Source organism: Oratosquilla oratoria, chromosome 38 (assembly GCF_046742065.1).
Source record: "Oratosquilla oratoria isolate Oo_2021 chromosome 38, ASM4674206v1, whole genome shotgun sequence".
Classification (NCBI taxonomy): Eukaryota; Metazoa; Arthropoda; class Malacostraca; order Stomatopoda; family Squillidae; genus Oratosquilla; species Oratosquilla oratoria.
Window position 1 is genome coordinate 41,738,337 of NC_134814.1, and position 27,131 is coordinate 41,765,467.

The 27,131-nt window shown below is 46.2% G+C and overlaps 1 protein-coding gene across 1 annotated transcript in view; it reads left to right on the plus strand.

Moving 5' to 3' along the window:
• Positions 1-27,131, plus strand: part of LOC143020061 (trehalase-like) — a 217,356-nt gene that overhangs the window by 222 nt on the left and 190,003 nt on the right. The gene's annotated exons all lie outside the window — the stretch shown is intronic.

Here is a 27,131-nt window from a genome sequence, read left to right on the forward strand (position 1 = left end):
CTCGCCTGGGCTGGAGGGGGGGAAATTCTTGCCATGAAGACTGTTATGAAATTTTGAATATTTAAAGGTCATAACCGCATGAATTAGGGTGTTATGGTAGTCTGACGGGAGTGCAATTGATGAGTAAGGCGAGAGCTTCGTGCCGAATGTATATAATTTATCTTGAATTATGTATTTATAAGCGACTCTCGCACTGAGACAGGATGTATTTATATTGATTATTACCGGCGTGATGCCTCAATTGTAGGTTAATCCCAAGGTGACCAAGTCAATCGTTTCCCCATGGTAATGGTGTTGTATGTAGGTGACGGTGTCACTGTCGTTTGTTTTCCGGATACCAACGTGTGTACTTCGCTTGGGAGCCTGGAGGGATGTTTATTCGTTCTCTGACCCCCGTATATATTTTTCATTCTTCATTTGTGTCCTTAGGCTCCGTAGGCTAAGGAAGACTGGTTCGAGGTAGCGTCCATTGCCAAGGCGTTCCAGTGTGAAGCTTTGTGGTTCTCCTTCGAAGTGTATAGGTTCGCTCACCGCAAGTTATCTTCGCATTGCATCCGGCGAATGCGTGTGAAGGAAGAGTTGGCGGCGGTGGATGCTCTTACCTGGGGGGAAAGAGTGGCACCTGACATTGGCCCCGGTGCCATCGCCGCCTCTTCTTCGCTGTTCAAGGGCAAGGGGCAGAAGAAAGGGGAAAGAGGGAGGAAGGGGGGGGGGTTCGTCTCTTAGGGACTACTTTGCGATTTTTTTTTCCTACTTGGAATATTGCATAGGCTTCGCCACACCCACACTCGCCCACACGACCCTGCGCATACACAAACGCACACAAGCACAAACTCAAAGAACGCATGCTCAAACGCACTGGGGGAGACACTTTGAGAGAGAGAACGTGTGATCTTGCTTGCGCGCGAAGATATGGACGTCGTGGGGATGGGGTGGGGAGGCGAGGCTTCGTTTTTAATGAGCGTCTAATGAGTTGCAGGTTGTTTGGCGCAAGACATTTTTGCGGTTTAAGTCCGAACCTGGGAGGAGCACCTGAGGAGGAGTTTTGTATGCAAAGGGCGATGTTGTGTGATTTTATCAGCGGAAAGTGTTTACTGTTCGGCGGGCATATTACTTGATGGTTTTTACTGCTGTGAGCATCTCTCCTTTCTTGCGGGTAAGGAAAGAGTGGGCCGCTGGTACAGATACCTAGTCTCTAAGAAGAGATTTGTTTGGCTCTCGCCATTTGAATTGTGAATCCCCAAGAAAGGGGGAGAGAACAGTGTCCCAATTGAGGTCATAGACTCATGACTAGTAATTAGTGGGAGCTTGGTGAATAATCCTTGTATCAACTTCAGGGAAACTGAGGGAAATGATTACTTAGCTGTGTGATACATGATGAAAAGGATGGGTCCCAGTAGTAGACATTGCGCTGTTCTTGGGTAGGGAAATGGAGGTTAGTCGTACTGGATATGTTAAGGTTTGTGTCCAGGTATATATGGAACGTTCAAAATTGATTCCAGTACGTCTTTGCTAAGCTTGCAGGTCAATCCTCCAGCTGATTTTGGTATTCGTCACTTGACCAGACTGTCAGAATACACATTGCAAAGATAAAAGCTTAATCCGCAACTTGTTTAGCTAATCACTATTTCCATATTTTTTAATTCTTTTACACATTCAGATGTTACAAGATTTGTATTTTGTGAATAAATAAACAACTGGGTTGAGCTGAGATTAGGGTAGACTCCGCCAGGTTATCTATGAAAGGTTTGAATCTGTCGATTTTGAAAATCGGTTTGGCAATAGATGATTCGGTTGAGAATTGGAACACGTTTGTCAGTTTGAAGAACCGAAGTCAGTTCTAATCAAACCCTCTTTCATCCAGTGACGAAAACCTTTTGTTTTAGCAGACTTCAGACGTTTATAATCTACACTTGATCATATAGCAATGGGATCTGAATCTGTAGATTACCTTCCCAAACCTGGAATCGGCTCCCGCCTACCACAGCTGAATGAAATATTTGTGAAGTTTCGTTATCTATAATGGACCTTGTAATTGTGCGCTGGTGGCGTATATGTAAGCGTGCCGGTCTCGCATTAGGTTAGTTGTAAATTCGAATCCCGCACGTCTCAGATTCCAAGCAGTGACTTAGCTTCCTGCCCAAACAGTCCCCAAAGCGCATAACAGGGCAAAGGTAATTGCAACTACTCGGTGCCTCCTGGCGTAGCCTAGGCTCCCCACCACCTTCACCCTTATCATTGGGCATGGATAAAATCGTTTTGTCCCAGCCAGAACGAAAGCTCTGATGGGCGTTGTCGGGTTGGGAAGGGTTATCCGATAGGGCTGGATTGCACACCGTGGATGATTTATGGAATCGCTGTTGAGGAATGTCTGTTGCTGTAACTATGATGCATTGTGTGTGCAACGACTTGCAACACGAATGCGCCCGTCGTTTGATATAATTACCAAATTAACAGTGACGCCCTGACTTTTTTTTAACTTGAGTCAGACGATTTTATTCATTTGGCGAGGAGGGGGGAGTGGCTGAGTCGATTGGCGGTTGTCTTAACCCTTCTCAGTCCTTCAACTGAACACGCTTGTCCTTTGTACAAAAATGTTGGAAAAAAATGGCCTTTGTGAATCGGTGCTGAAGGATTGAATTTCAGTGTGCCGCCATGTAGCGGGATCCAGCGTTCGATTCTCATTGGTGACGGCCACTTAACCCAGGTTTTCTGAACACGTAAGGCAAAGGTGCTGGCTCTAACCGTATCCACGTCTTTGACCTAATCATGCCTCGCCACGCCACGTTAATGTTAAGGTAGATAAGATGCATAGGTCTGTAAAGGAAGATATATTGCACATTTGTGTATGGAGATGGAAAGGTAGATAAGGTGGTGCCTTACAATTGGGAAGGGAAGTTCTCAGTCATGGTGTACTTCTGGAGTCTAACAAATGAAAAGCTGGGGTGACTTTTGAGTACATGGAATACCTAAAAAGGTTCTCTTAAATTTGTTACAAAGACTTTCTATTTTTTTCGGCTCTAGTTACAACTCGTATCTTAAAGCTCGTTTGATCATAGCAAAAGCTAAAAACCAGTTTTTTCCTCTATAGTTGCGGATGTCTCTTAGGGAATTACGAGAAGCGTAGGACTTTTTCGTAGATTTAAGACTGGAGTAGTTTAAGACTTGAACCTTTTTCGTATATAAAAAAATAATCTGACAATGAAGAGTGGTAATTTATTGAAACACACACACACACACACACACACACACACACACACACACACACACACACACACACACACACACACACACACACGACTCGGTGGCGCAGTTGGTAGAACGATGAACTACTAGCATGGTGGTGCGCGTAGTGCTTGGTTCGAATCCTGCCCAGGGCCGAAATTAATTTCGGTACAGCTGCGCTTCGGGTCGTTACTCTGACTCTCGTGGGCGGGGAGTTGGGTGTGTGTGTGTGAAAGGTCATAGCATTTCAACACTGTTAATTTAGAAACCAGCGTAGAACAATGAGATTGAAGCAACACACACTGCTAGCACGGAATTCTATTTAAAATGCGTTTTTCGTCAGCCATCTAAGTACCCCTAGAAATCTTCTTGTGAACCCCTGGGGGTTCGCGAACCCCAGTTTGAGAACCCCTGACTCACTAGACGATACGGGGAATTTCGTTTCGACTAGACGATACGGGGAATTTAGTTTTGACTTGACAATATGGGCAAGTACGACTTTGTTCACGTCGTAAAATTACGACCTAAGTGTATGCAGATCTCCCACAGTTCTTTAGAGGGTAGCAGCCACTGTAGTACCTATAAGTGGAACCAACTGTACATGGAAGAGGCTTTAGTTCTGAAAGGCGGAGCAAAAGTAGGACTAGGTGACGGGGAATTACGAGAGGCGTAGTACCTATAAGTGGAACCAACTGTACATGGAAGAGGCTTTAGTTCTGAAAGGCGGAGCAAAAGTAGGACTAGGTGACAGGGAATTACGAGAGGCGTAGAACCTATAAGTGGAACCAACTGTACATGGAAGAAGCTTTAGTTCTGAAAGGCGCAGCAAAAGTAGGACAGGGTGACGAGGTGGCAACGAAACTTGAAAACTAGATTATGGAGTCCATTGAAGAAGACCCAAGAGGTCTGAGTAAAACTCCTTACTATAACTTTAGTTTCATTGCTACCTCGCCTCCAAATTCTATAAATCTTTGTTCAAATGTAGGACAGTTTGCCTCCCACTTCTCCTTTGGTTGTTGAAGATGATCATTCCCAGGTGACATTTTCCCACGGGGGGAAACGACAGGTTCCCGCAACTGGATAAAAATAGTCTGGCGGCAGCGTAAGTGAACAAGCCTTAAAGATGGCGGCATGCTATTTGCTTTTGGTACTTGGTTCTAGTAGAAACTACTTCGGTAACAATATTCTAAACTTCGGTAAGAACATCTCAATGTCTGACATTTATGCAAGTATAACTTTTCTTTGTTCGTCGTTCAGCTTCTCGCTATATGACGCAAGAGTAGTTTGACATTTGGAAATTTCAAAAACAAAAGCTCCTAACCGAAGTCCTATGCAAACTAAATAGTAAAAGCAAGTAGCATGCTAGTAAAAGCAAGTAGCATGCTAGCAGGAAATGCCCAGTGTGCCACTATCTTAACACTTTGGGAAATTAGGAGACTTTTATCGTAATTGGGGTGAATTTACGTTTAGGTATGAATTTTAAATTCAAGACTTCAGTGTTATTTTTACTATATAGTCGTGCAATGAAAAGATACTGGGAGATGATAGGGTCGCATCCCTTACAACTGATAATGATTGTGGAAGTGGTGGTGGTATTTATGGTGAAGAGGATGATCGCGTTGATGATAGTGGACATAATCCATAGAAAAGTATAGTTACCAAGGACTAGAGATGAGATAGACATGGAGAGGAGAGACGGAGAGAGGGAGGGAAGGAGAGACGGAGAGAGGGAGGGAAGGAGAGACGGAGAGAGGGAGGGAAGGAGAGACGGAGAGAGGGAGGGAAGGAGAGACGGAGAGAGGGAGGGAAGGAGAGACGGAGAGAGGGAGGGAAGGAGAGAGGGAGGGACGGAGAGAGGGAGGGAAGGAGAGACGGAGAGAGAGGGAGGGAAGGAGAGACGGAGAGAGAGGGAGGGAAGGAGAGACGGAGAGAGAGGGAGGGAGGGAAGGAGAGACGGAGAGAGAGGGAGGGAGGGAGGGAAGGAGAGACGGAGAGAGAGGGAGGGAGGGAGGGAAGGAGAGACGGAGAGAGAGGGAGGGAGGGAGGGAAGGAGAGACGGAGAGAGAGGGAGGGAGGGAGGGAAGGAGAGACGGAGAGAGGGAGGGAGGGAGGGACGGAGAGACGGAGAGAGAGGGGAGGGAGAGGGAAGGGAGAGGAGAGAGAGAGAGGGAGGGAGGGAGGGAGAGAGAGGAGGAGAGGGAGGGAGGGAGAGAGGGAGGGAAGGAGAGACGGAGAGAGGGAGGGAAGGAGAGACGGAGAGAGGGAGGGAGGGAGAGACGGAGAGAGGGAGGGAAGGAAGGAGAGACGGAGAGAGAGGGAGGGAAGGAGAGACGGAGAGAGAGGGAGGGAAGGAGAGACGGAGAGAGAGGGAGGGAAGGAGAGACGGAGAGAGAGGGAGGGAAGGAGAGACGGAGAGAGAGGGAGGGAAGGAGAGACGGAGAGAGAGGGAGGGAGGGAGAGAGGGAGAGACGGAGAGAGAGAGAGTGAGAGGGAGAGAGAGAGAGAGACGGAGAGAGAAGGAGGGAGGGAGAGAGAGAGAGGTAGGGAGGGAGAGAGAGAGACGGAGAGGTGGAGGGAGAGAGAGAGACGGAGAGGTGGAGGGAGAGAGAGAGACGGAGAGAGGGAGGGAAGGAGAGAGACGGAGAGAGAGAGAGGGAGGGAAGGAGAGACAGAAAGAGAGAGGAGAGGGAGGGAGGGATGGAGAGAGAGAGAAAGAGAGAGGAGGGAGGGATAGAGAGAGAAAGAGAGAGGGAGGGAGGGAGGGAGAGTGAGACAGAGAGAGAGAGAGAGAGGAGATCGAGACGGAGAGAGAGGAGAGAGAGAGAGAGAGAGAGAGAGACGGAGAGAGAGAGAGAGGGAGGGAGAGAGACGGAGAGGAAGAGAGACGGAGGGAGAGAGACGGAGGGAGAGAGACGGAGGGAGAGAGACGGAGAGGGAGAGAGAGGGAGAGGGAGAGAGACGGAGAGGGAGAGAGGCGGAGAGGGAGAGAGACGGAGAGGGAGAGAGAGGGAGGGAGAGAGACGGAGAGGGAGAGAGACGGAGGGAGGGAGGGAGTGACGGAGAGAGGGAGGGAAGGAGAGACGGAGAGAGAGTGAGGGAGGGAAGGAGAGACGGAGAGACGGAGAGAGAGGACGGGAGGGAAGGAGAGACGGAGAGAGAGGGAGGGAGAGAGTGAGAGAGAGAGAGTGAGGGAGGGAGGGAGAGACGGAGAGAGAGAGAGGGAGGGAGGGAGGGAGAGACGGAGAGAGAGAGAGGGAGAGAAGGAGAGACGGAGAGGGAGAAGGAGAGACGGAGAGGGAGGGAGAGACGGAGAGAGAGAGAGAGAGAGCGAGAGAGAGAGAGATAGAGAGAGAGAGAGAGGGAGGGAGGGAGAGACGGAGAGAGAGAGAGGGAGAGAGGAGAGAGGATGAGAGAGGGAGGGAGAGACGGAGAGAGGAGAGACAGAGACGGAGAGGAAGGAGAGACGGAGAGTGAGAGAGAGGGAGGGAAGGAGAGACGGAGAGAGAGGGGGAGAGACGGAGAGAGAGGGAGAGACGGGAGAGGAGAGGAGAGGAGACGGAGAGGAGAGACGGAGAGAGAGGGGAGGGAGGAGAGACGGAGAGGAGAGAGGAGAGACGGAGAGGGAGGAGAGAGACGGAGAGGGAGAGAGAGACGGAGAGGGAGGAGAGAGAGAGAGGGAGGGAGGGAGACGGAGAGAGAGAGAGGGGGGGAGGAGAGACGGAGAGAGGGAGGGAGAGACGGAGAGAGGGAGGGAGAGACGGAGAGAGAGGGGGAGAGACGGAGAGAGAGGGGGAGAGACGGAGAGAGAGGGGGAGAGACGGAGAGAGAGGGGGAGAGACGGAGAGAGAGGGAGAGACGGAGAGAGAGGGAGAGACGGAGAGAGAGGGAGAGACGGAGAGAGAGGGAGAGACGGAGAGAGAGGGAGAGACGGAGAGAGAGGGAGAGACGGAGAGAGAGAGAGGGAGAGACGGAGAGAGAGGGAGAGGGAGAGACGGAGAGAGAGAGAGGGAGAGAGAGAGAGAGACGGAGGGAGGGAGAGACGGAGGGAGGGCGAGAGGGCGAGAGAGAGGGCGAGAGAGAGAGAGACGGAGAGGGAGAGAGAGACGGAGAGGGAGAGAGAGACGGAGAGGGAGAGAGAGACGGAGAGGGAGAGGGAGAGACGGAGAGGGAGAGGGAGAGACGGAGAGGGAGAGAGAGACGGAGAGGGAGAGAGAGACGGAGAGGGAGAGAGAGACGGAGAGGGAGAGGGAGAGACGGAGAGAGGGAGAGAGAGACGGAGAGAGGGAGAGAGAGACGGAGAGAGGGAGAGAGGCGGAGAGAGGGAGAGAGACGGAGAGAGGGATGGAGAGACGGAGAGGGAGAGAGAGACGGAGAGAGGGAGAGACGGAGAGAGAGAGGGAGAGAGGGAGAGACGGAGAGAGAGAGGGAGAGACGGAGAGAGAGAGGGAGAGACGGAGAGAGAGAGGGAGAGACGGAGAGAGAGAGGGAGAGACGGAGAGAGAGAGGGAGAGACGGAGAGAGAGGGAGAGACGGAGAGAGAGAGGGAGAGAGAGAGGGAGGGAGAGAGAGAGAGAGAGGGAGGGAGAGAGAGGGAGGGAGGGAGAGACGGAGAGAGAGGGAGAGAGAGAGAGAAGGAGAGAGGGAGAGACGGAGAGAGGGAGAGGGAGAGGGGGAGGAGAGAGAGGGAGAGAGGGAGTGGGAGAGAGAGGGAGTGGGAGAGTGGGAGAGACGGAGGGAGGGAGGGAGGGAGGGAGAGAGGGGAATGGAAAGAGTGGGAGAGAGGGGAATGGAAAGAGTGGGAGAGAGGGGAATGGAAAGAGTGGGAGAGAGGAATGGATGGAAAGAGTGGGAGAGAGAGTGGGTGAGTGGGAGAGAGGAATTGATGGAAAGAGTTGGTGAGTGGGAGAGAGAGTGGGTGAGTGGGAGAGAGAGTGGGTGAGTGGGAGAGAGAGTGGGTCAGTGGGAGAGAGAGTGGGAGAGTGAGAGGGTGAGAGAGATGGGGTGAGTGTGAGAGAGAGATGGGGTGAGTGTGAGAGAGAGATGGGGTGAGTGTGAGAGAGAGATGGGGTGAGTGTGAGAGAGAGATGGGGTGAGTGTGAGAGAGAGATGGGGTGAGTGTGAGAGAGAGATGGGGTGAGTGTGAGAGAGAGTGGGTGAGTGGGAGAGAGAGTGGGTGAGTGGGAGAGAGAGTGGGTGAGTGGGAGAGAGAGTGGGTGAGTGGGAGAGAGAGTGGGTGAGAGGGAGAGAGAGTGGGTGAGAGGGAGAGAGAGTGGGTGAGAGGGAGAGAGAGTGGGTGAGAGGGAGAGAGAGTGGGTGAGAGGGAGAGAGAGTGGGTGAGAGGGAGAGAGAGTGGGTGAGAGGGAGAGAGAGTGGGTGAGGGGGAGAGAGGAATGGATGGAGAGTGGGGGAGAGAGGAATGGATGGAGAGTGGGGGAGAGAGGAATGGATGGAGAGTGGGTGAGTGGGAGAGAGGAGGATGGGGTGGGTGAGTGGGAGAGAGAGAGAGAGTGGGGTGAGTGGTAGAGAGAGTGGGTGAGTGGTAGAGAGAGTGGGTGAGTGGTAGAGAGAGTGGGTGAGTGGAGAGAGAGTGGGTGGGGGAGAGAGTGGGTGAGTGGGAGGGAGAGAGTGGGGTGAGGGGGAGAGAGAGTGGGTGAGGGGGAGAGAGGAGAGTGGGTGAGGGGGATGAGTGGGTGGTGAGTGGGAGAGAGAGAGAGTGGGTGGGTGAGTGGAGAGAGAGAGTGGGTGGTGGTGGGAGAGAGAGAGTGGGTGGGTGGTGAGGGAGAGAGAGGGTGGAGGGGTGGGAGAGAGAGAGAGAGTGGGTGGTGAGTGGGAGAGAGAGAGAGTGGGTGTGTGAGTGTGAGTGAGAGAGTGGGTGGAGGGTGGGAGGTGGAGAGAGAGGTGGAGAGAGTGAGAGTGGGGGAGAGAGAGTGGGTGTGGGAGAGAGAGAGAGAGTGGGTGGGTGAGTGGGAGAGTGAGTGGGTGAGTGGGAGAGAGAGAGTGGGTGGGGAGAGTGGTGAGAGAGTGAGTGGGTGGGTGGGTGGGAGAGAGAGAGTGGGTGGGAGAGGGGAGAGAGAGAGTGGGTGAGTGGGAGGAGTGAGAGAGGTGGTGAGAGGAGTGGGAGAGTGAGTGTGGGAGAGGGAGAGTGAGATGTGAGAGTGGGTGAGGGGTGTGGAGAGAGAGAGTGGGTGGGAGTGGGAGAGAGAGAGTGGGTGAGGAGAGAGAGAGTGGGGGAGAGGGAGTGGGTGAGGGGAGAGAGAGGGTGGTGAGGGGGAGAGAGAGGTGGGTGAGGGGGAGAGTGAGTGGTGGAGGGTGAGTGGGTGAGTGGGAGTGGGTGGGGAGAGAGAGGGGTGGTGTGGAGGAGATGGGTGAGTGGGAGAGAGGTGGGTGAGTGGGAGATGGGTGAGTGGGAGATGGGTGAGTGGGAGAGAGAGTGGGTGTGGGTGGAGAGTGAGTGGGGAGAGAGAGTGTGGGTGGGAGAGAGAGTGGGTGAGTGGGAGAGAGAGTGGGTGAGGGAGAGAGAGTGGGTGAGGGGGAGAGAGAGTGTGAGGGGGTGGGTGAGGAGAGAGGGTGAGGGGGAGAGAGGGTGAGGGGGAGAGAGTGGAGTGGTGAGGTGGGTGAGGGGGAGAGAGAGTGGGTGAGTGGGAGAGAGAGTGGGTGAGTGGGAGAGAAAGAGTGGGAGAGCTTTGGTATTTGATGATTGATGCGTGTTCCATATGGCATGAATACTAAAATTGTGGATTTCTTGTTGATAGACTAAACTTGAGTATTAAGTTACATCTATTGTTCTCCAATGAAATGTGGCAACTACCAACACTATTGGCAGAGAACATATGATAGAGCGAAGTCTTTGTTCATTTATTGATTGTATTGTAAACGTTTCCCCTCCAACGAGCAAAACGCTGTGCAATTAATAAAAGCTTAACCCCTTTATATACGATGACTTCTACCTAGTCGTCCTGTGGAGCGATAATTTTTGATAGTCGCATGCAGGATTCGAACCCACTGCTTTCGGCCACCCGTAAGATCACCTTCACGCAGCCTTAGCCCACTACACCAACAGAGACTTAAAAGCCTTGAAACCTGGAATCGAACTGATTCCCGAGGATGGGAAATATCACTAATTTGCGACCCCAATTCCTGTTTTACAGGGGGTCGCAGATTAGTGATCTTTCCTATCCTCGGGAATCAGTTCGATTCCAGGTTTCAAGCTTTTAAGTCTCTGTTGGTGTCGTGGGCTAAGGCTCTGTGAAGGTGATCTTACGGGTGGCCGAAAGCAGTGGGTTCGAATCCTGCATGCGACTGTTATAAAAATTATCGGATTGATGTCGCTGTTACTAGCTAATTTCTTTCATTGCCTAATCATGTTTTCTGTGGGTGTTGACATTGAGTGAAAGAACGAGTAACATAGCTGTAACTTTGTTTTATAATGCGAGTATTGTGATGCATCATCGTACATCAGGCAGCTAATGCTGTCCTCGAGAAATTGACTCGAATTGAAGAGGATATTCATTTTATTTATCTGTTTTCTAGTTTATTGATTCAATTTTTGCCAATCTTTAATGATTGTGGTCTTCAAACCGAATTTTACGGCCTGAAAATATACACCATAGTCGACCTTATGCCCGGTGACAATAAGAACCATAATTGTCTGAGAGTTGACATTGAGCATACGAAACTTCAGTCCAAAAGAAACTCTTCTGCAGCCAAAGCGTCACCTTGTTCCGTAGTGTCAGGGCATCTTTACCTATAATGAATAGAATAGAATCTTTCCCTCAGACTACATTCAATAAATCAAATAGTTTCATTAAGTACCTTCTCTACGTGGGGTTTCATAAAATGAGTGTTGACCAGAGGAAAGGGTCTGGAGAACGTGATTATCGTAACCAAGGGTAATATAATCTAGATTACCGAGGCATAATTAGTTGACAAAACTGAAGAAGAGCAATAATGGACGAAAGGTGTATTTTCTGTTCATTTATGGCACATTTGACCCGAGCTCGGGTGTGCTCTACGGTGTGACGTCACAGATCCGCGACGTGACGTCACAGATCCGCAGTGTCACGCCCCAGTTCGGCGACGTGACTCTTCAATTCCGCGGCGTGACGTTTCAGTTCCGCGGCATGACGCCACTGTTCCGCGTAGTACTTGTGATGCCTTGGTGTCATAACTGATTGAGAATCGCTCCTCGTCGATGTCAAGTTGTTGGAAACGAGTCAATTAAATTTGCAAACAGGTTTTTGAGCACAGGCGCACACTTGCTAATTTATAAGAGATTAGTTTCACAGTAATTAAACAAGTTGTTTATATTTTTTCCCGCCATTTAATGCACCCTGGTATAGATCTATTTAATTTGATCATCTTGTGCAGCGGGAAAACGCTCGCCTGCACATGCACGCACACGGGCACACAAGGCTTGCTGGTGAAGCGGGGGGGGGGCAGGTTCGGGGGCTTCCAACGACGCAGGCCCGAGATCGATCCCCGTCTACATGTATAGATATACAAAGTTATGTACACGCATACAGTTGCACATGCGAAGTTATATATGTGTTCACATTTACACGCGCGCGCCCACAAAAACACACACACACACACACACACACACACACACACACACACACACACACACACACACACACACACACACACACAAACGTACACATAAATTGTTAGTCAAATTCCTAGGGATGATATTTTACTGAATTTAACCGTGGGGAAGACAATGGCAATGGGCAAAGAAAGTGCCTCGAGTATGAGAATTTTACACTTTTGGGAAGATGAACCTCTCGGGATCAAAATGAATTCCGTGAAGAAGTAGACTGAGAGGAACGTAAGAGTACCATTGGACCTAAGACTAAATTGGGATATATTTACATTTATAACTTGAGGGAGACCGGACATGTACCAAGTTTTAGCGGAGAAAATAAAGACTGGTTCAATGAAAATTTTGAGATGGTTGGAAAATCCAGTGACGGGGTTTGGGGAAAGATAATAAAGGCGGTTGATCAAAGGTTGATCATATATTAATGCAAAAATGAGCATAAACAGTTTTACAGGTTTTTCAATGTTGATTCGTTGTAGATGTTGATATAGGGAAGGATTCGACAAGCTAATTTTGGGTGGTGATGTATATGAAGAAGCTTGAGCTCGTGCAGAAACGATGAATTATTCTTCAGTGTCTATTCAAAGAACTGTTTTGTAAAGGAAAAATGGGAATTTTGAGTTTATATCATAGCAGAATTTCTTTGAACATGCTGACGCGGGCTCAGAGTTGGAATGGATTCTCATAGTATTTGTTATTGAAGTTCCTTTACGCCCAGAAGGCGAAAGGCTGTTAGTAACACCAGAAAACACGCGCACACACACACACACACACACACACACACACACACACACACACACACACACACACACACACACACACACACACACACACACACGTACACACGAACCGGGCATACAGTTTCTGACCGGTGCTGTCTGTGTGCGTATGTATACGTGAATGTATTTGGGGTCATTTGGCTATGTACAGTATGTGTGTGTGTAATGGGCATATGTTGGCTCTGTATTTGTATGTGTGCGCGTGTGCGTGCGTGATCTGGTAACATGCATTTTACGCCAACATTGGCAACTTAAAACCCTGAGGCTGATATAGTTCTATATGAAGTTGTGACAGACTGATGTAATATAATTCTATATATAGATGAGGGGCACAAAGAAAAAAGAAGAAAATTTTGGGAGTAATAAAGATACGTTTTGGAATGAAATTAAGAGGAAGGGGAGGAGAGTCAAGCAGAGGAGAAATGGAAAATGGCCCAGATGGACAGATATTAACGGAAGAGGAGGCGGGAAGGGGAAGGAGGTTGAGGTAGAGAACTGTTGAGTGTGGATGAGGATAAGAAAGGATTGGTGGGAGCAGTGGAAGACGCCGATATAATGTCTGTGATAGGGGAAGAAAATGGAGGAAAAACAAAAGATGAGGTGCAAGTAGTTTTGAAAATGATGAGAGCAGGTAAGGCACCTGGGTTAGGTGGGTGTTATGCGGAGTATGAAGAAGGGAGGAACAGTAGTGGTGGACTGGCTAGTGAGGCTGTTTAATGTGTGTCTAAGGGAGGGTTAAGTGCAGTTGGACTGAAGGAGTGCCTGTATAGTTCCGCTTTACAAGGGAAAACGAGATAAACGTGAGTGTAGTAGTTTTAGAGGGATCGCTTTGAGTGTAGTTGGGAAGGCTTAAGGGAGTGTTTTAAACGAGAGGATTGGTAGAGGGACAGATTAATTGTTGAGGAACAGTGTGGGCCTAGGAAAGATAGGGGTTGCGAGGATCAGATTTGTGGTAAGACATTAGACAAAAGAAAGGATGTATTTTGGGCCTTTATGGGTTTGGAAAAAGCTTATGACTGGGTAGACAGGAAGGCATTGTATTGCAGATATATAGAATTGGGGGAAAGCTATTAAGGACAGTCAAGAGTACGAGAGTTGTAGAACCTGTTAGAATTGGGAATGTAGAGAGAAAGTGGTTTGAGATAAAGGTGGGACTGCAACAGGGATGCTTCATGTCGCCATAGCTGTTCAGTGTGAACATGGGCGGGGTGATACGGGAGGTAAATGAAAATGGTAATGGTAGTGGATTGGAGATGGAGAAAATGGAGTGAAGTGGGAGGAAGCCATTTGATGTTTGCTGACATTGCGCTTGTGGTAGGGTCAGAGGGGGGATTTTAGGAAGATATGCGATAGGAGAAAGTTGAAGGTAAATGTGGGTAAAAGTAGAATGATGTACAAGGGGAGAGGATAGCGAGTTGAAAGTAAGTCTTAAAGAAGAGGTTGAAAGAAATGGATAGCTTTTGGTATTTCGGGTCTCATGTGGCAGGGAATGGAAGAGTGGAGGTGGAGGTAAATTGTAGACTGAAAGAAGCAAGTAAATGCCTTAGGGGATTAAAAAGGTTAACGAGAAATAGGCATTTGGGAATGGATGCAAAGATATGTGGAGATGTGATGGTGCCGACGGCTCTGTATGGTGCGGAGACTTGAAATTTAAGAGGCAAAGAGAAAAAAAATGATATGAAATATCAAGTATAGTAGAGGTTACAAGGTTAGATAGGGAGACTAGGAGGTAAGGAGGAGAGCGGGGGTGGAAAAGTAGACAGGAGATAGGGCTGATGAAAGAGTATTGGTATGATTTGGACATATGGAAAGAACGAGTGAAAAAAGATAAGTAAAAGGTGTGGAAGGTAGATGTGGATGGAGTGAACTTGAATGGACGACCGAGGATGATATGAAAGGATGGGGTGAAAGGGGTATTGGGAAAGAGGGGATTGTCTGTTGAGCAAGGAAGGGAGAAGGCAGGAGATAGGTGTGAGTGGAGAATGGCTGTGTATAGATGATACTGTGAGGCAAGGAGGGGGGGTGGGGGATGGGGTGAGTAGGGGATACTTGTGTGTGAATGATATTTTGACGCAGCCCGAAGGGATGTCTCCCCACTTATTTTTCTGCATGAAGGGACAGAGAGGGGGGGGGGTTGTCATCGATTAAATCAAGCGGTCATGTTGTGGATGTGCTGTGTCTTGCTACATTGCTTCTGACCCAGGGCAGTGGACGGGATACAGGAGGGATGACCCGTCATCCATGAGGAGCTAAGACGAGGAAGGAAAGGGTGGTGGGTGGGAGTAGAATGGGTGGGAGTGGGTACGTGCCTTTTAATATGGCTACCTCCCTTATAAGGGGGGGGAAAGCCCTTGGTATATAGATACAAGTAAATATAGAAGTGAGGGAAACGCTTCTTCTTTTGGGATCATTGGACGCGAGAAAAGCTTGATACATAAGCGCACGGGCAAGGCTGTGCACTCGTTTCGAAATCTGACTGCCTGTATCTCAAATCCCAGAAATGTCTGTCAATGGGACATGAATATCCTGTAACAGATTTAACTGGACCAGATAATTGGATGTCTTACTACAGCAAGGGTTCTCAGCCTTACTTGGCCCATTCACCCCTTTCACCATTTGTCTGAATGTCATTCCCCCCTCCTTTCCAAGATTGCCTGTTTCAAAAAGTGCATTCTAAATAATATGCAAATATTACTAAAAACCCTTTTATTTTTTTCCAAATTAGTATATATTTTTCCCATATTAGTATAATTCCAGCCCAAGTGACAGGCCAGATAGGCCAAAACCTATAATTGCTTTCCTCACCGCGTAAACTGACTGTGGTCACAAATCACCCCCAGAAAACCCAAAATTCCCCCCTGGGGGTGAATTTCACCCCTAATGAGAACCTCTGTACTACAGCCTTATGGATGTTAAAAATGCTTAGGTGTCTACCTGTGCCACATTTGGTGCCTTTAGCGTCTCGAAGCTTCTGAAATATGACCACATTCTTCACTGGGATTGATGACGGGAGTTCAAGGTTTTATGTAAACACCAAATGCCCTGGTTTTATTTTGGCAGGGGTCAGGTAGTTTTTTTTCAGCTGTGGTTGGGGGCGAGTCTCAATTAAGCCCCCATATTGTCCTGAATCTAGCCCTCCCTCCTCTCCCCCCCCTCCCCCACAAATCCCTTGGATGATATGTACAGGTTGCATTGTGCTGAAGGCGTTTGGGGTCGTAATAGGCAGAACGTGTTGTTTAAGAACACAATTAGTTGTGTGTTCGTGACCGGGTCGTTGATTTATCGATGGTTTTGGTCACGTTCAGGGCTACCTAGTGTGTTTTTCAGTTTCCCATTTTCTTTTTGTTTTTGTTTACATTTTTCACGTTTTTATTTATTAGCTATGGTAGGAAGTTTGCACGCTTTTATTTGAATTTTCTTTTTAACAAATCAGCTTCTCATGGTTTCGATTAAATAGAACAAATTGGTTTACTAATTCAGAATCTCTTGAATTTGGAAATCTCTAATATTAGGATCTGAAATTATTTTCGGGAATGTTCTCCCAAGAATATGGAGAACTGTAGAACATTTCAGTTAAAGAGGTTTGTTAGCTTTATTACGGGTATCGTTACTAGTATTTACCGGATTTTTAGGACTTGTGCATGTCGATAACGTTGCTTGTTGGTCGAACGCAGGCAGATAACATTTGGGTCTCAAATGTAGGAAAAAATGGTTCATCCTGGACTTGTTAGATGACACGACTTGTGATAGTGTCCGCCATTTTGTGAAGTCTAAAAGGGATGAATATTTTCGAATTAAAACAAACTTTCCGTAAAAAAATCGAAAACTATGGATTTTTGTTTTACTAAGTTTTGCATTGTAATAAAATCAGTAAATGGTTCTTGTTTCAAATTTCATTGTAAGACACCAGAATGGTGTTCAGAATTTGCAGAGAAATCTGAAATTTTGTGTACATATGTTATGCATCTAATATATGCGAAATGCCAGTATACGAATGTATTCGAATACGTATGATATACTTTTGGAGGGATATACCGCGCACACACACGCACACACACACACACACACACGAGCTGAGCTCTCTCCCGGGAGGGAAATGGCTGTCGATCACGAGTCCAACACGTGATCCAAAGACCAAGGTGAATCTCACACACATACACACACACACACACACACACACACACACACACACACACACACACACACACACACACACACACACACACACACACACAGACACGAGCTGAGCTCTCTCCCGGGAGGGAAATGGCTGTTGATCACGAGTCCAACACGTGATCCAAAGACCAAGGTGAATCTCACACACACGCAAGCACACGCACACACACGCAACACACACCACACTACGAGCATAGCTCTTCTCCCTCAAAATACAACTAGGTAAAACTAGGTAAATACACGCACGCACACGCACGCACACGCACGCACACACACGCACACACACACACACACACACACACACACACACACACACACACACACACACACACACACACACACACACACACACACTACGAGCATAGCTCTTCTCCCGCAAAATACAACTAGGTAAACTAGGTAAATACACACAGGCACACACACACAGGTACACTCACACAGGTACACACACACAGGCGCGCGCACACAGGCGCACACACACAGGCGCGCACACACACAGGCGCACACACACATATTCGCACACACACACAGGCGCACACACACACACAGGCACACTTAAAGGCACATACACGCACACGAGTACACGTTTTCCTCGCCCTTTCCATAACAGCAACCTGACATTGGTAGGCAAAAAGCTTAGTGTGTCCCCTGGATAAGAGACGGATCCTGGCTTATCCGAAACGGATGTGACATTATCCTGAAATGTTTAGCAGGAAACGTTGTTTAGGAAGGCTACGCCGTCGAGACGAGAGGCTCGGTGCTGAAGAATACGGGCAGAAGATGGTTGCAAGAAGACTGGGGACAAGATGATAGCTGGGGAAGAAAGTGAGAGATGGTGCGTTTGAGACGGTGGGTGGGTTTGTGGGGATTGGCAAGTGGTGGGTTTGGGTTGGGAAGTGGTTGTGGTGGTGGGTTGGGGTTGGGGTTGGGAGGTGGTTGGGATTGCGGTGGTGGGTTGGGGTTGGGAGGCGGTTGTGATTGTGGTGGTGGGTTGGGAGGTGGTTGTGATTGTGGTGGTGGGTTGGGAGGTGGTTGTGATTGTGGTGGTGGGTTGGGAGGTGGTTGTGGTTGTGGTGGTGGGTTGGGAGGTGGTTGTGGTTGTGGTGGTGGGTTGGGAGGTGGTTGTTATTGTGGTGGTGGGTTGGGAGGCGGTTGTGATTGTGGTGGTGGGTTGGGAGGTGGTTGTGGGTTGGATTGGGGTTGGGAGGTGGTTGTGGGTTGGGTTGGGGTTGGGAGGCGGTTGTGATTGTGGTGGTGGGTTGGGAGGTGGTTGTGATTGTGGTGGTGGGTTGGGTTGGGGTTGGGAGGTGGTGGTGGGTTGGGTTGGGTTGGGAGGTGGTTGTGGTGGTGGGTTGGGTTGGGTTGGGAGGTGGTTGTGGTGGTGGGTTGGGTTGGGTTGGGAGGTGGTTGTGGTGGTGGGTTGTTGGGGTTGGGAGGTGGTTGTGGTGGTGGGTTGGGTTGGGTTGGGAGGTGGTTGTGGTGGTGGGTTGTTGGGGTTGGGAGGTGGTTGTGGTGGTGGGTTGTTGGGGTTGGGATGTGGTTGTGGTGGTGGGTTGAGGTTGGGAGGTGGTTGTGGTGGTGGGTTGAGGTTGGGAGGTGGTTGTGGTGGTGGGTTGGGAGGTGGTTGTGGTTGTGGTGGTGGGTTGGGTTGGAGTTGGGAGGTGGTTGTGGTGGTGGGTTGGGGATATGATGTTTGTAGTGATAGTAGATTGAGGTTGTGAATGGGTTTCAGTTGAGGTAGAAGTGATGGGTTGGAGTTGGGCGGAGTAGGAGACGACGTGCGCGTGTCCGCGTGCATCACTTTATATGCACAAGAAAATTCATTTTACCACATGACACGTTGTGTAAAGAGTAGGATGGAGAAAAGCTCACAATTTTGTTTCATTTTTTAAATGAACGCCATCTCCCTCTCTCCCTACCTCCCCCCCCTTTTTTTTTAACTTTCAGTTTTATATAAATGGAATCTATGAAATCTTTTTATTACGGGTCTGTTTTGGCCTTTAGCAAAAGGATTGCATCGTTTTTAGTAAGTTTGTGGGTGTCTTTTACGTTTGGCTGTTGGCTGTGTTGTAGCTGGAATTTACTTGCGACTTTAATGTAGAACAAAAAATGAGTGAGGAAGACTTGGTTGGGAAGGAGGTTGAGGAAAGGAGGGGGGAAGTTGAAGTTGAAGATGGAGGGAGGGAGGTTGAGGGAGGAGGGAGAGGAAAGAGTGAGGAAGTTGAGGGTATAGGAATAGTGTAGTAGCGAATAAAGTTCTCGGCCTTGTAGAGGACAATGTGGTGAATTGGTGGGTATAACCTACTCGATTTGAGTGTTGATATATATATATATATATATATATATATATATATATATATATATATATATATATATATATATATATATAATTTTTTTTTTTTTTTTTTTTACGTTTCTCGCTTGGGCAAGATGGTGAATCCTTATTTTACCTTTCCTGCAAGAAATGAAGTACGTATACGCGTGTGATGCGCGCAGACCATAGGTACGCTTGGATTGTGTCCATACTTGTTTTTGTATGCGTGATGTAGAGGTACGCTCTCCCTGTTATACATCGTTAAATGACTTGTGTTATCGATCACAGTGAAGTCTGATGTACCGAGTGTTTTTATACCACAGTGCCCACAAAGATTTTTTTTTCTTTTTTATACTTCGTAAATACTCGAGTGTCGGTCTTTTATTTTTGCTTTTTCATGTTTTCAGAGAGAAGTTGCTTGTTCCAATAAAGGTTTTATCTTTTCAAACAATTGCATGAAAGAAAGATGAAAACTGTTTGGTTTGAGGTTATGAAATTGACTGTTGAGTGATCAGATTTTTTTTTTTTCTAATTTGGATTTTTTTTTTTTTTTTTTTTTTTTTTTTTTTTTTTCGGTATTTGCCTTACAAAGTGGTGACATTTTTCATCCACACTTTTCAGAATGGATATATCATTTGACTCTTTGCTTGTTTGAGTTTGAAATCTGGTTTATGAATTAGAATTTATCGAGATCGGTGAAAGATTGTATGATCAATTTTTGTCGTCCCAAACATATCTAACTGATGATAAATTTGTACAGAATATATTTTCTTACCAGTACATCATATTATCATACAAATAAATTTAGATCATTCATCAGATATTAAGTAGTGAAAGGTCAAGAGAAAATGTGATAGTGGCTTTTGAAAAAATCTATATATTGTATTTCTACACACTTAGATTTTTGGTAAATGTTTTTTATTAATACTCAAATATATATTTGCTATAAGAGATAAAGTTGACATGAAATTCATAAAATTGCAGAATATTATTTTTCCTACGCAAGCAGATCATGGCTGCCAATCGTTCAAAAAATAAAACATTACTCTCGGGTATCAACCTGTCCTTTGTTGAACGAACTATTCTCTCATACTTGATCGTGGATAGTATGTGTGTGTGTGTGTGCGGTGTGCGTGTGTATGCGCGCGCTGTGTGTGTGCATGTGTGTGTGTGTGTGCGGTGTGCGTGTGTATGCGCGCGCTGTGTGTGTGCATGTGTGTGTGTGTGTGCGCGTGCGCGTGCATGTGTGTGAGGTGTGTGTGTGTGCATGTGTGTGAGGTGTGTGTGTGTGTGTGCATGTGTGTGAGGTGTGTGTGTGTGTGTGTGTGTGTGCATGTGTGAGGTGTGTGTGTGCATGCGTGTGAGGTGTGTGCGTGCATGTGTGTGTGCATATGTATGAGGTGTGTGTGTGTGCATATGTATGAGGTTGTGTGTGTGTGTGCGTGCGCGTGTATGTGAGGTGTGTGTGAGCGTGTGCATGTGTGTGAGGTGTGTGTGCGCGTGCATGTGTGTGTGGTGTGTGCGCGTGCATGTGTGTGAGGTGTGTGTGTGCGTGCATGTGTGCGAGGTGTGTGTGTGTGTGTGTGTGCACGCGTGCATGTGTGTGAGGTGTGTGTGTGCGTGCATGTGTGTGAGGTGTGTGCGCGCGTGCATGTGAGGTGTGTGTGTGTGTGCGCGCATGTGTGCGTGTGTGTGTGCGTGCGTTCATGTGTATGAGGTGTGTGTGCGCGTGCATGTGTGAGGTGTGTGTGTGTGTGCGTGCGTGTATGTGTGAGGTGTGTGCGTGCATGTGTGTGAGCTGTGTGTGTGCAGGCATGTGAGGTGTGTGTGTGCGTGCATGTGTGTGAGGTGTGTGCGTGTGTGCATGTGTGTGTGTGAGGTGTGTGTGCGTGCATGTGTGTGAGGTGTGCGTGCATGTGTGAGGTGTGTGTGCGCGCGCGCGTGTGTGTGCGTGTGTGCGCGCGCGTGCGTGTGAGGTGTGTGTGTCTGTAAAGTGTGTGTATGTGTGCGTGTGTGCACGTGCAAGGTGTGTGTGTGTGTGCGTGTGTGCTCCTGCTTCGTGGTCAAAGACGTTTAGATTCTTGATCATAGATATCCAGCGATATGACTGCATTCTCCAACTTGATTAAAAAAAAAATCTTGAAGTTTTGCAAGGAGTTGTTGAAATGAACAGAATAATTAATTGTTCATGTGAGGGAGGGTACGGGCGAGTGACAACGGGTTGCCTGTTTTTCCTTGATAGCAAAGCAGCGAAGAACAAGATGTCACGGCCAGTGGGTCGGCTCCTGTAAAGACTTGAAGTGCGTGAGAATTCTTCACGGATATTTTTTTATTTTATTTCTTGTATCATCACTCGGTGTATATTTAATGTGTGCGTGCATATGCCTGTGTATTTATACGTGCGTGCATTTGCGTATGTGTGTATATACGCATATATACGTGCGTCTATATGTATACGTGCGTAAGTATGCATGTGTATACGCGCGTGTGTATACGCGTATCTGTGTATACGCGCATCTGTGTATACGCGCATCTGTGTGTATACGCGCATCTGTGTATACATGCGTCTGTGTGTATACGTGCGTCTGTATGTACCGGTATGCGTGCGTCGGTATATGTACGTGCGTATGTATACGTATATGTATACGTGTTTACGTGTGTACGTGTGTGAATATGCATCTGTATGTACGTGCGTCTGTGTACGTGCGTCTGTGTATATGTGTCTATATGTACCAGTATGTACGAGTCTGTATGTATACGTGCGTATGTATGTGTATGTAATACGCGTGTACGTGTGTGTACCCGTGTATGTGTATGCATACGTACAATGTATGCATACTTGTGTGTATGCATACTTGTGTGTGTATGTATGTATGTATGCATGCGTGTGTTGTATGCATGTACGAGTGTGCGTATGTATATATGTATGTATGCATAAGTTTGCGTGCGCGTGTTTTTGTGCGTGTATGCATGTATGCGTATGTATATACACGTATGTGTTAGTGTGCGTACATGTGTATGCATGCGTATGTATGTTTGCGTGTATATATGTATGTGTGTTGATGCAAATGTGTGTGTGTGTGTGTTTGTGTAAGCGTGTTTGTATGCGTGTATACGTTTGTGTATGTATGCGTGTGTGTGCCTGCATGCGCGCGTGTGGTTTTGTATGCTCATGTGTATGTATGCGTGTTTGTGTATACATGCGTGTGTATATGTCTCCTGCATATTCACGCATGTGTACATGTATGCGCGTGTTTGTACGCGCGTATGTATGCGTGTGTTTGTACGCGCGTATGCATGCGTGTGTATACATGCGTGGGTGTGTATGCATGTCTGCGTGTGTGTGCACGTGTGTGTACTTGTTTGTGCGTGTATTATGGGTGTGTCACGACCCACCTATGGGCCAGGATAGTCGCGACACGACTAGCACGTAAGGATAGTTGGGTGAAATAGTCTTTATTATGGTGTAGACGTCTTGATTCTGGTTGCTAGAAGTTGCACCAACGGAAAGTCGTCTGGTCCGATCTTCAAGTCTCGGGAACAAACGAGTTGCTTGAGGAGAGGCTGATGCACGATAATTTCTGGTAGGGTAATCTTCGGGTAGTAGGGAACACGTAGATTTATTGACGTTTCGTAGTAGAGAAATAACAAGAGGGGAATTGTAGCGTCTCACTTAGTTCAGCAGGAGTCTGGAAATGTCCGAAACAATTTTATAAAAAAAAAAAAAAAAACGTGTTTGGTACTTGAAATCCTAAGGACTTGTTGAGTTGTAATCGGCGAATATAGGGAAATTTCTACGTAGATTCAGGTCCGTGGGCGTATGCTTCTTGTCTATCTCTTCTCTGCCGTCGCTTTCTGCTTAGATTTCCGTTCGAGGTGTCTCTGGTTTTCCCTGTTATGATTCTGCTACTTCGTATAGAGCCTGGGAATCGGTGATTATGTTTCCGGGATGCCAAAACGTATCTAAAGTAGGTAGTTTAGCCACCCCCAACCAATGGGAAAGAAGAACATGATTTCGCGCCAAATTATGTAACTTTTTTTCTGAGCTTGTCATCTGACAGAACTTGTTTCGAAGCGCGACCCCAACAGGCGGGTATTTCGCAATGGTTTGCTTTGTAACATACATATGAAATATGTTTAACATACATTAATAGTAATACACAGCTTCATCGAATGCGCGTCTTAAAAAATACAAACTGACTTTATTCACACAAGGGCGAATGTATGCGCGTGTGTATGTATGTATGCGCGTATGTATGTATGCGCGTGTATGTATGCATGTGTATGTACATATGCGTTTGTGTAAGTATGCATATGCATACATATCTGTATGAATGCATGCGTGTGTTTGTGTACACGCTTGTGTATGAATACAGGTGTGTTAAAATCTGGTAGAACATAAAAACCAAACTGTATAGTCGGAACGTGGGGGGGGGGGTGAAGGTAAGAAAACCATTTAATCTTTCACTTGACCAAGACCAACCCTCGGGATAAGAAGTCATTCTTAAGGATCAATATCTGGACCATTTATAAGAGCCATTCCTTCATTGAAAGTGACGGGTCCTTTGCTGGTGTCGAGATGGTATGCCAAGAGGACAAATGGGGTCTTTAATGGCTCCTGAAGTCTTGTGCAACAATTGGCCGTGTCCCTCCAACAGTGACAAAATACCGCGAACCTGAACCTGACCCGTAATGTATGGGGGACTGTGCAACCTTGTCCTTTTCTTTGCAGTTGCAATAATACAAATACATTTACCAAAGGCTTTTTCCCCCTTACAAGGGAGGTAGCCAAAAAACAGGCATAAAGATAATTCCCAACCATTCCATCCCTAATACACTCCACTCCCCTCCATCCTCTACCCTCCTATGTTGATAAAAAAAGGGGAATTTTTATATATAGAAGTATACCATAAGGTTTCACCATTTCGTCCATCTGTCTTCTTAGACGTCTTTGTCTTCTTCGTCGTCTTTGTCTGTCATCTTCGTCTGTCCTCTTCGTCTGTCCTCTTCGTCGTCTTTGTCCTCTTCGCCGTCTTTGTCTGTCCTCTTCGCCGTCTTTGTCCTCTTCGTCTTTGTCTGTCCTCTTCGCCGTTTTCTGTCTTCGTCGTCTTTGTCTTCTTCGTCGTCTTTGTCTGTCATCTTCGTCTGTCCTCTTCGTCTGTCCTCTTCGTCGTCTTTGTCCTCTTCGCCGTCTTTGTCTGTCCTCTTCGCCGTCTTTGTCTGTCCTCTTCGCCGTCTTTGTCTGTCCTCTTCGTCGTCTTTGTCTGTCCTCTTCGCCGTCTTTGTCTGTCCTCTTCGTCCTGTCCTCTTCGTCGTCTTTGTCCTCTTCGCCGTCTTTGTCTGTCCTCTTCGCCGTCTTTGTCTGTCCTCTTCGCCGTCTTTGTCTGTCCTCTTCGTCGTCTTTGTCTTTGTTTCTTTCTTTGTGTTTGTTTCTTTGTCTTTCTGTTTCTTTGTCTTTGTTTCTTTTTGTCTTTGTTTTCTTTCTCTTTCTTTGTTTTTGTCTTTCTGTTTGTCTTTCTGTTTGTCTTTTTTGTCTTTCCATTTCTTTCTTTGTCTTTGTCGGTTTCTGTCTTTGTTTCCTTTCTCTTTGTTTGTTTCTTTGTCTTTGTCTCTGTTTTTGTCTTCGTTTCTTTCTCTTCGTCTTTGTTTCTTTGTTTCTTTTTCTTTGTTTATTTTGTTTCTCCTTTTTTTTTCTTTCTCTATGGTTCTTTGTTTCTTTCTCTTTGTCTTTGTTTCTTTCTCTGTCTTTGTCTTTCTGTTTCTTTTGTCTTTTTTGTCTTTCCATTTCTTTCTTTGTCTTTGTCGGTTTCTGTCTTTGTTTCCTTTCTCTTTGTTTGTTTCTTTGTCTTTGTCTTTCTGTTTGTCTTTGTTTCATTCTGTCTTTGTTTCTTTGTTTCTTTTTCTTTGTTTATTTTGTTTCTCCTTTTTTTGTTTCTTTCTCTGTCATTCTTTGTTTCTTTTTCTTTATTTCTTTGTCACTTTTCTTTGTTTTTGTTTCTTTCCCTTTGTCTTTGTTTCTCTTTGTCTTTTTCTTTTTTTGTCTTTGTCTTTGTTTCTTTTTTGTCTTTATTTTTTGTCTGTTTCATCTAGCCTTTGTTTTCTTTGTCTTTGTCGTTATTTCATTCTTTCTTTGACTTTGTCTTTTTGTCTTTGTCCTGTTTCTTTGTCATTCTGTTTTCTGTTTCTTTGTCTTTGTTTTTGTCTTTTTTCTTTGTTTTTCTGTTTTTTTTCTTTGTTTTTATCTGTCTTTGTTTTTCTTTGTCTTTGTTTTTCCGTCTTTCTGTTTTTCTCCTTGTCTTTTTGTTTTTCTCCGTTTCTCTTTCTTTCTCTGTCTTTCTTTGTTCTTTCTTTGTCTTTGTTTCTTTTTCTGTCTGTTTCTTTGTCTTTGTTTCTTTTGTCTGTTTCTTTGTCTTTTTGTTTTTGTATCTCTTTGCCTTCGTTTTTCTTTGTCTTTGTTTCTTTGTTTCTCTTGTCTATTTCTTTTTGTCTGTTTTTCTCTTTGCCTTTCCGTTTCATTTTCTTTGTCTTTCCGTTTCTTTCTTTGTTTCTTCATCTTTGTCTTTCTTCTTGTTTCTTTGTCTTTTGTTTCTTTGTTTCCTTCTCTGTCTTTGTTTTCTTTTTTGTCTTTGTCTTTGTATCTGTCTCTGGTTTCAACGTGTCTTTCTGTTTTTGTCTGTCTTTGTGTTTGTGTGTCTCTTTGTGTTTGTTTCTTTGTCTTGGTTTTTTCTCTTTGTTTCTTTGTCTCTGTCTTTCTGGTTCTTTGTCTTTGTTTCTGTCTTTCCGTTTTTTTTGTCTTTGTTTTCCTTCTGTTTCTTTGTTTCCATCTGTCTTTGTCTGTGTCTGTCTTTGTCTTTGTTTTTGTCTTTCCATTTCTGTCTTTCCGTTTCTTTATTTTTGTCTTTCAGTTTCTTTGTCTTTCTGTTTCTCTTTGTCAGTTTCTGTCTGTCCGTTTCTTTCTCTTCGTTCCGTTTCTTTCTCTTTGTCGTTCCGTTTCTTTCTCTTTGTCGTTCCGTTTCTTTCTCTTTGTCGTTCCGTTTCTTTCTCTTTGTCGTTCCGTTTCTTTCTCTTTGTCGTTCCGTTTCTTTCTCTTTGTCGTTCCGTTTCTTTCTCTTTGTCGTTCCGTTTCTTTCTGTCTTTCCGTTTCCTTCTTTGTCGTTCCGTTTCTTTCTCTTTGTCGTTCCGTTTCTTTCTCTTTGTCGTTCCGTTTCTTTCTCTTTGTCGTTCCGTTTCTTTCTCTTTGTCTTTCCGCTTTGTCTTTCAGTTTCTTTCTGTCTTTCAGTTTCTTTCTGTCTTTCAGTTTCTTGGGTCTTTGTCTTTACGTTTCTTTTTGTCTTTCCGTTTCTTTTTGTCGTTCCGTGTCTTTGTCTTTGTCTTTCCGTTTCTTTTTGTCTTTCCGTTACTTTGTCTTTCAGTTTCTTTCAGTTTCTTTCTCTTTCTTTCAGTTTCTTTGTCTTTCAGTTTCTCTTTGTCTTTCAGTTTCTTTGTCTTTCAGTTTCTTTGTCTTTCAGTTTTTCTGTCTTTCAGTTGATTTTTCTTTGGCTTTCAGTTTCTTTGTTTCTTTCTCTTTGTTTCTTTCTCTTTGTTTCTTTCTCTTTGTGTTTCTTTCTCTTTGTTTCTTTCTCTTTGTCAGTTTCTTTGTCTCTGTCTCTGTTTCTTTATTTCTGTTTGTTTCTCTCTGTCTCTGCTTCTTACTTTGTCTCTGTTTCTTTCAGTTTTTCTCTTCGTCTCTGTTTCTTTCTCTTTGTCTGTTTCTTTCTCTGTCTGTTTCTTTCTCTGTCTGTTTCTTTCTCTTTGTCAGTTTCTCTTTGTCTCTGTTTCTTTCTCTTTCTCTCAGTTTCTTTCTCTTTGTCTCTGTCTCCCTGTCTTTTCCTCTGTTTCTCTGTCTCTGTTTATTTCTCTGTCTCTCAGTTTCTTTGTTTCTTTCTCTGTTTCTTTCTCTTTGTCTCTGTTTCTTTCTTTCTCTTTGTCTGTTTCTTTGTTTCTTTTTCTTTGTCTCTCAGTTTGTCTGTTTCTTTCTCTTTGTCTGTTTCTTTCTCTT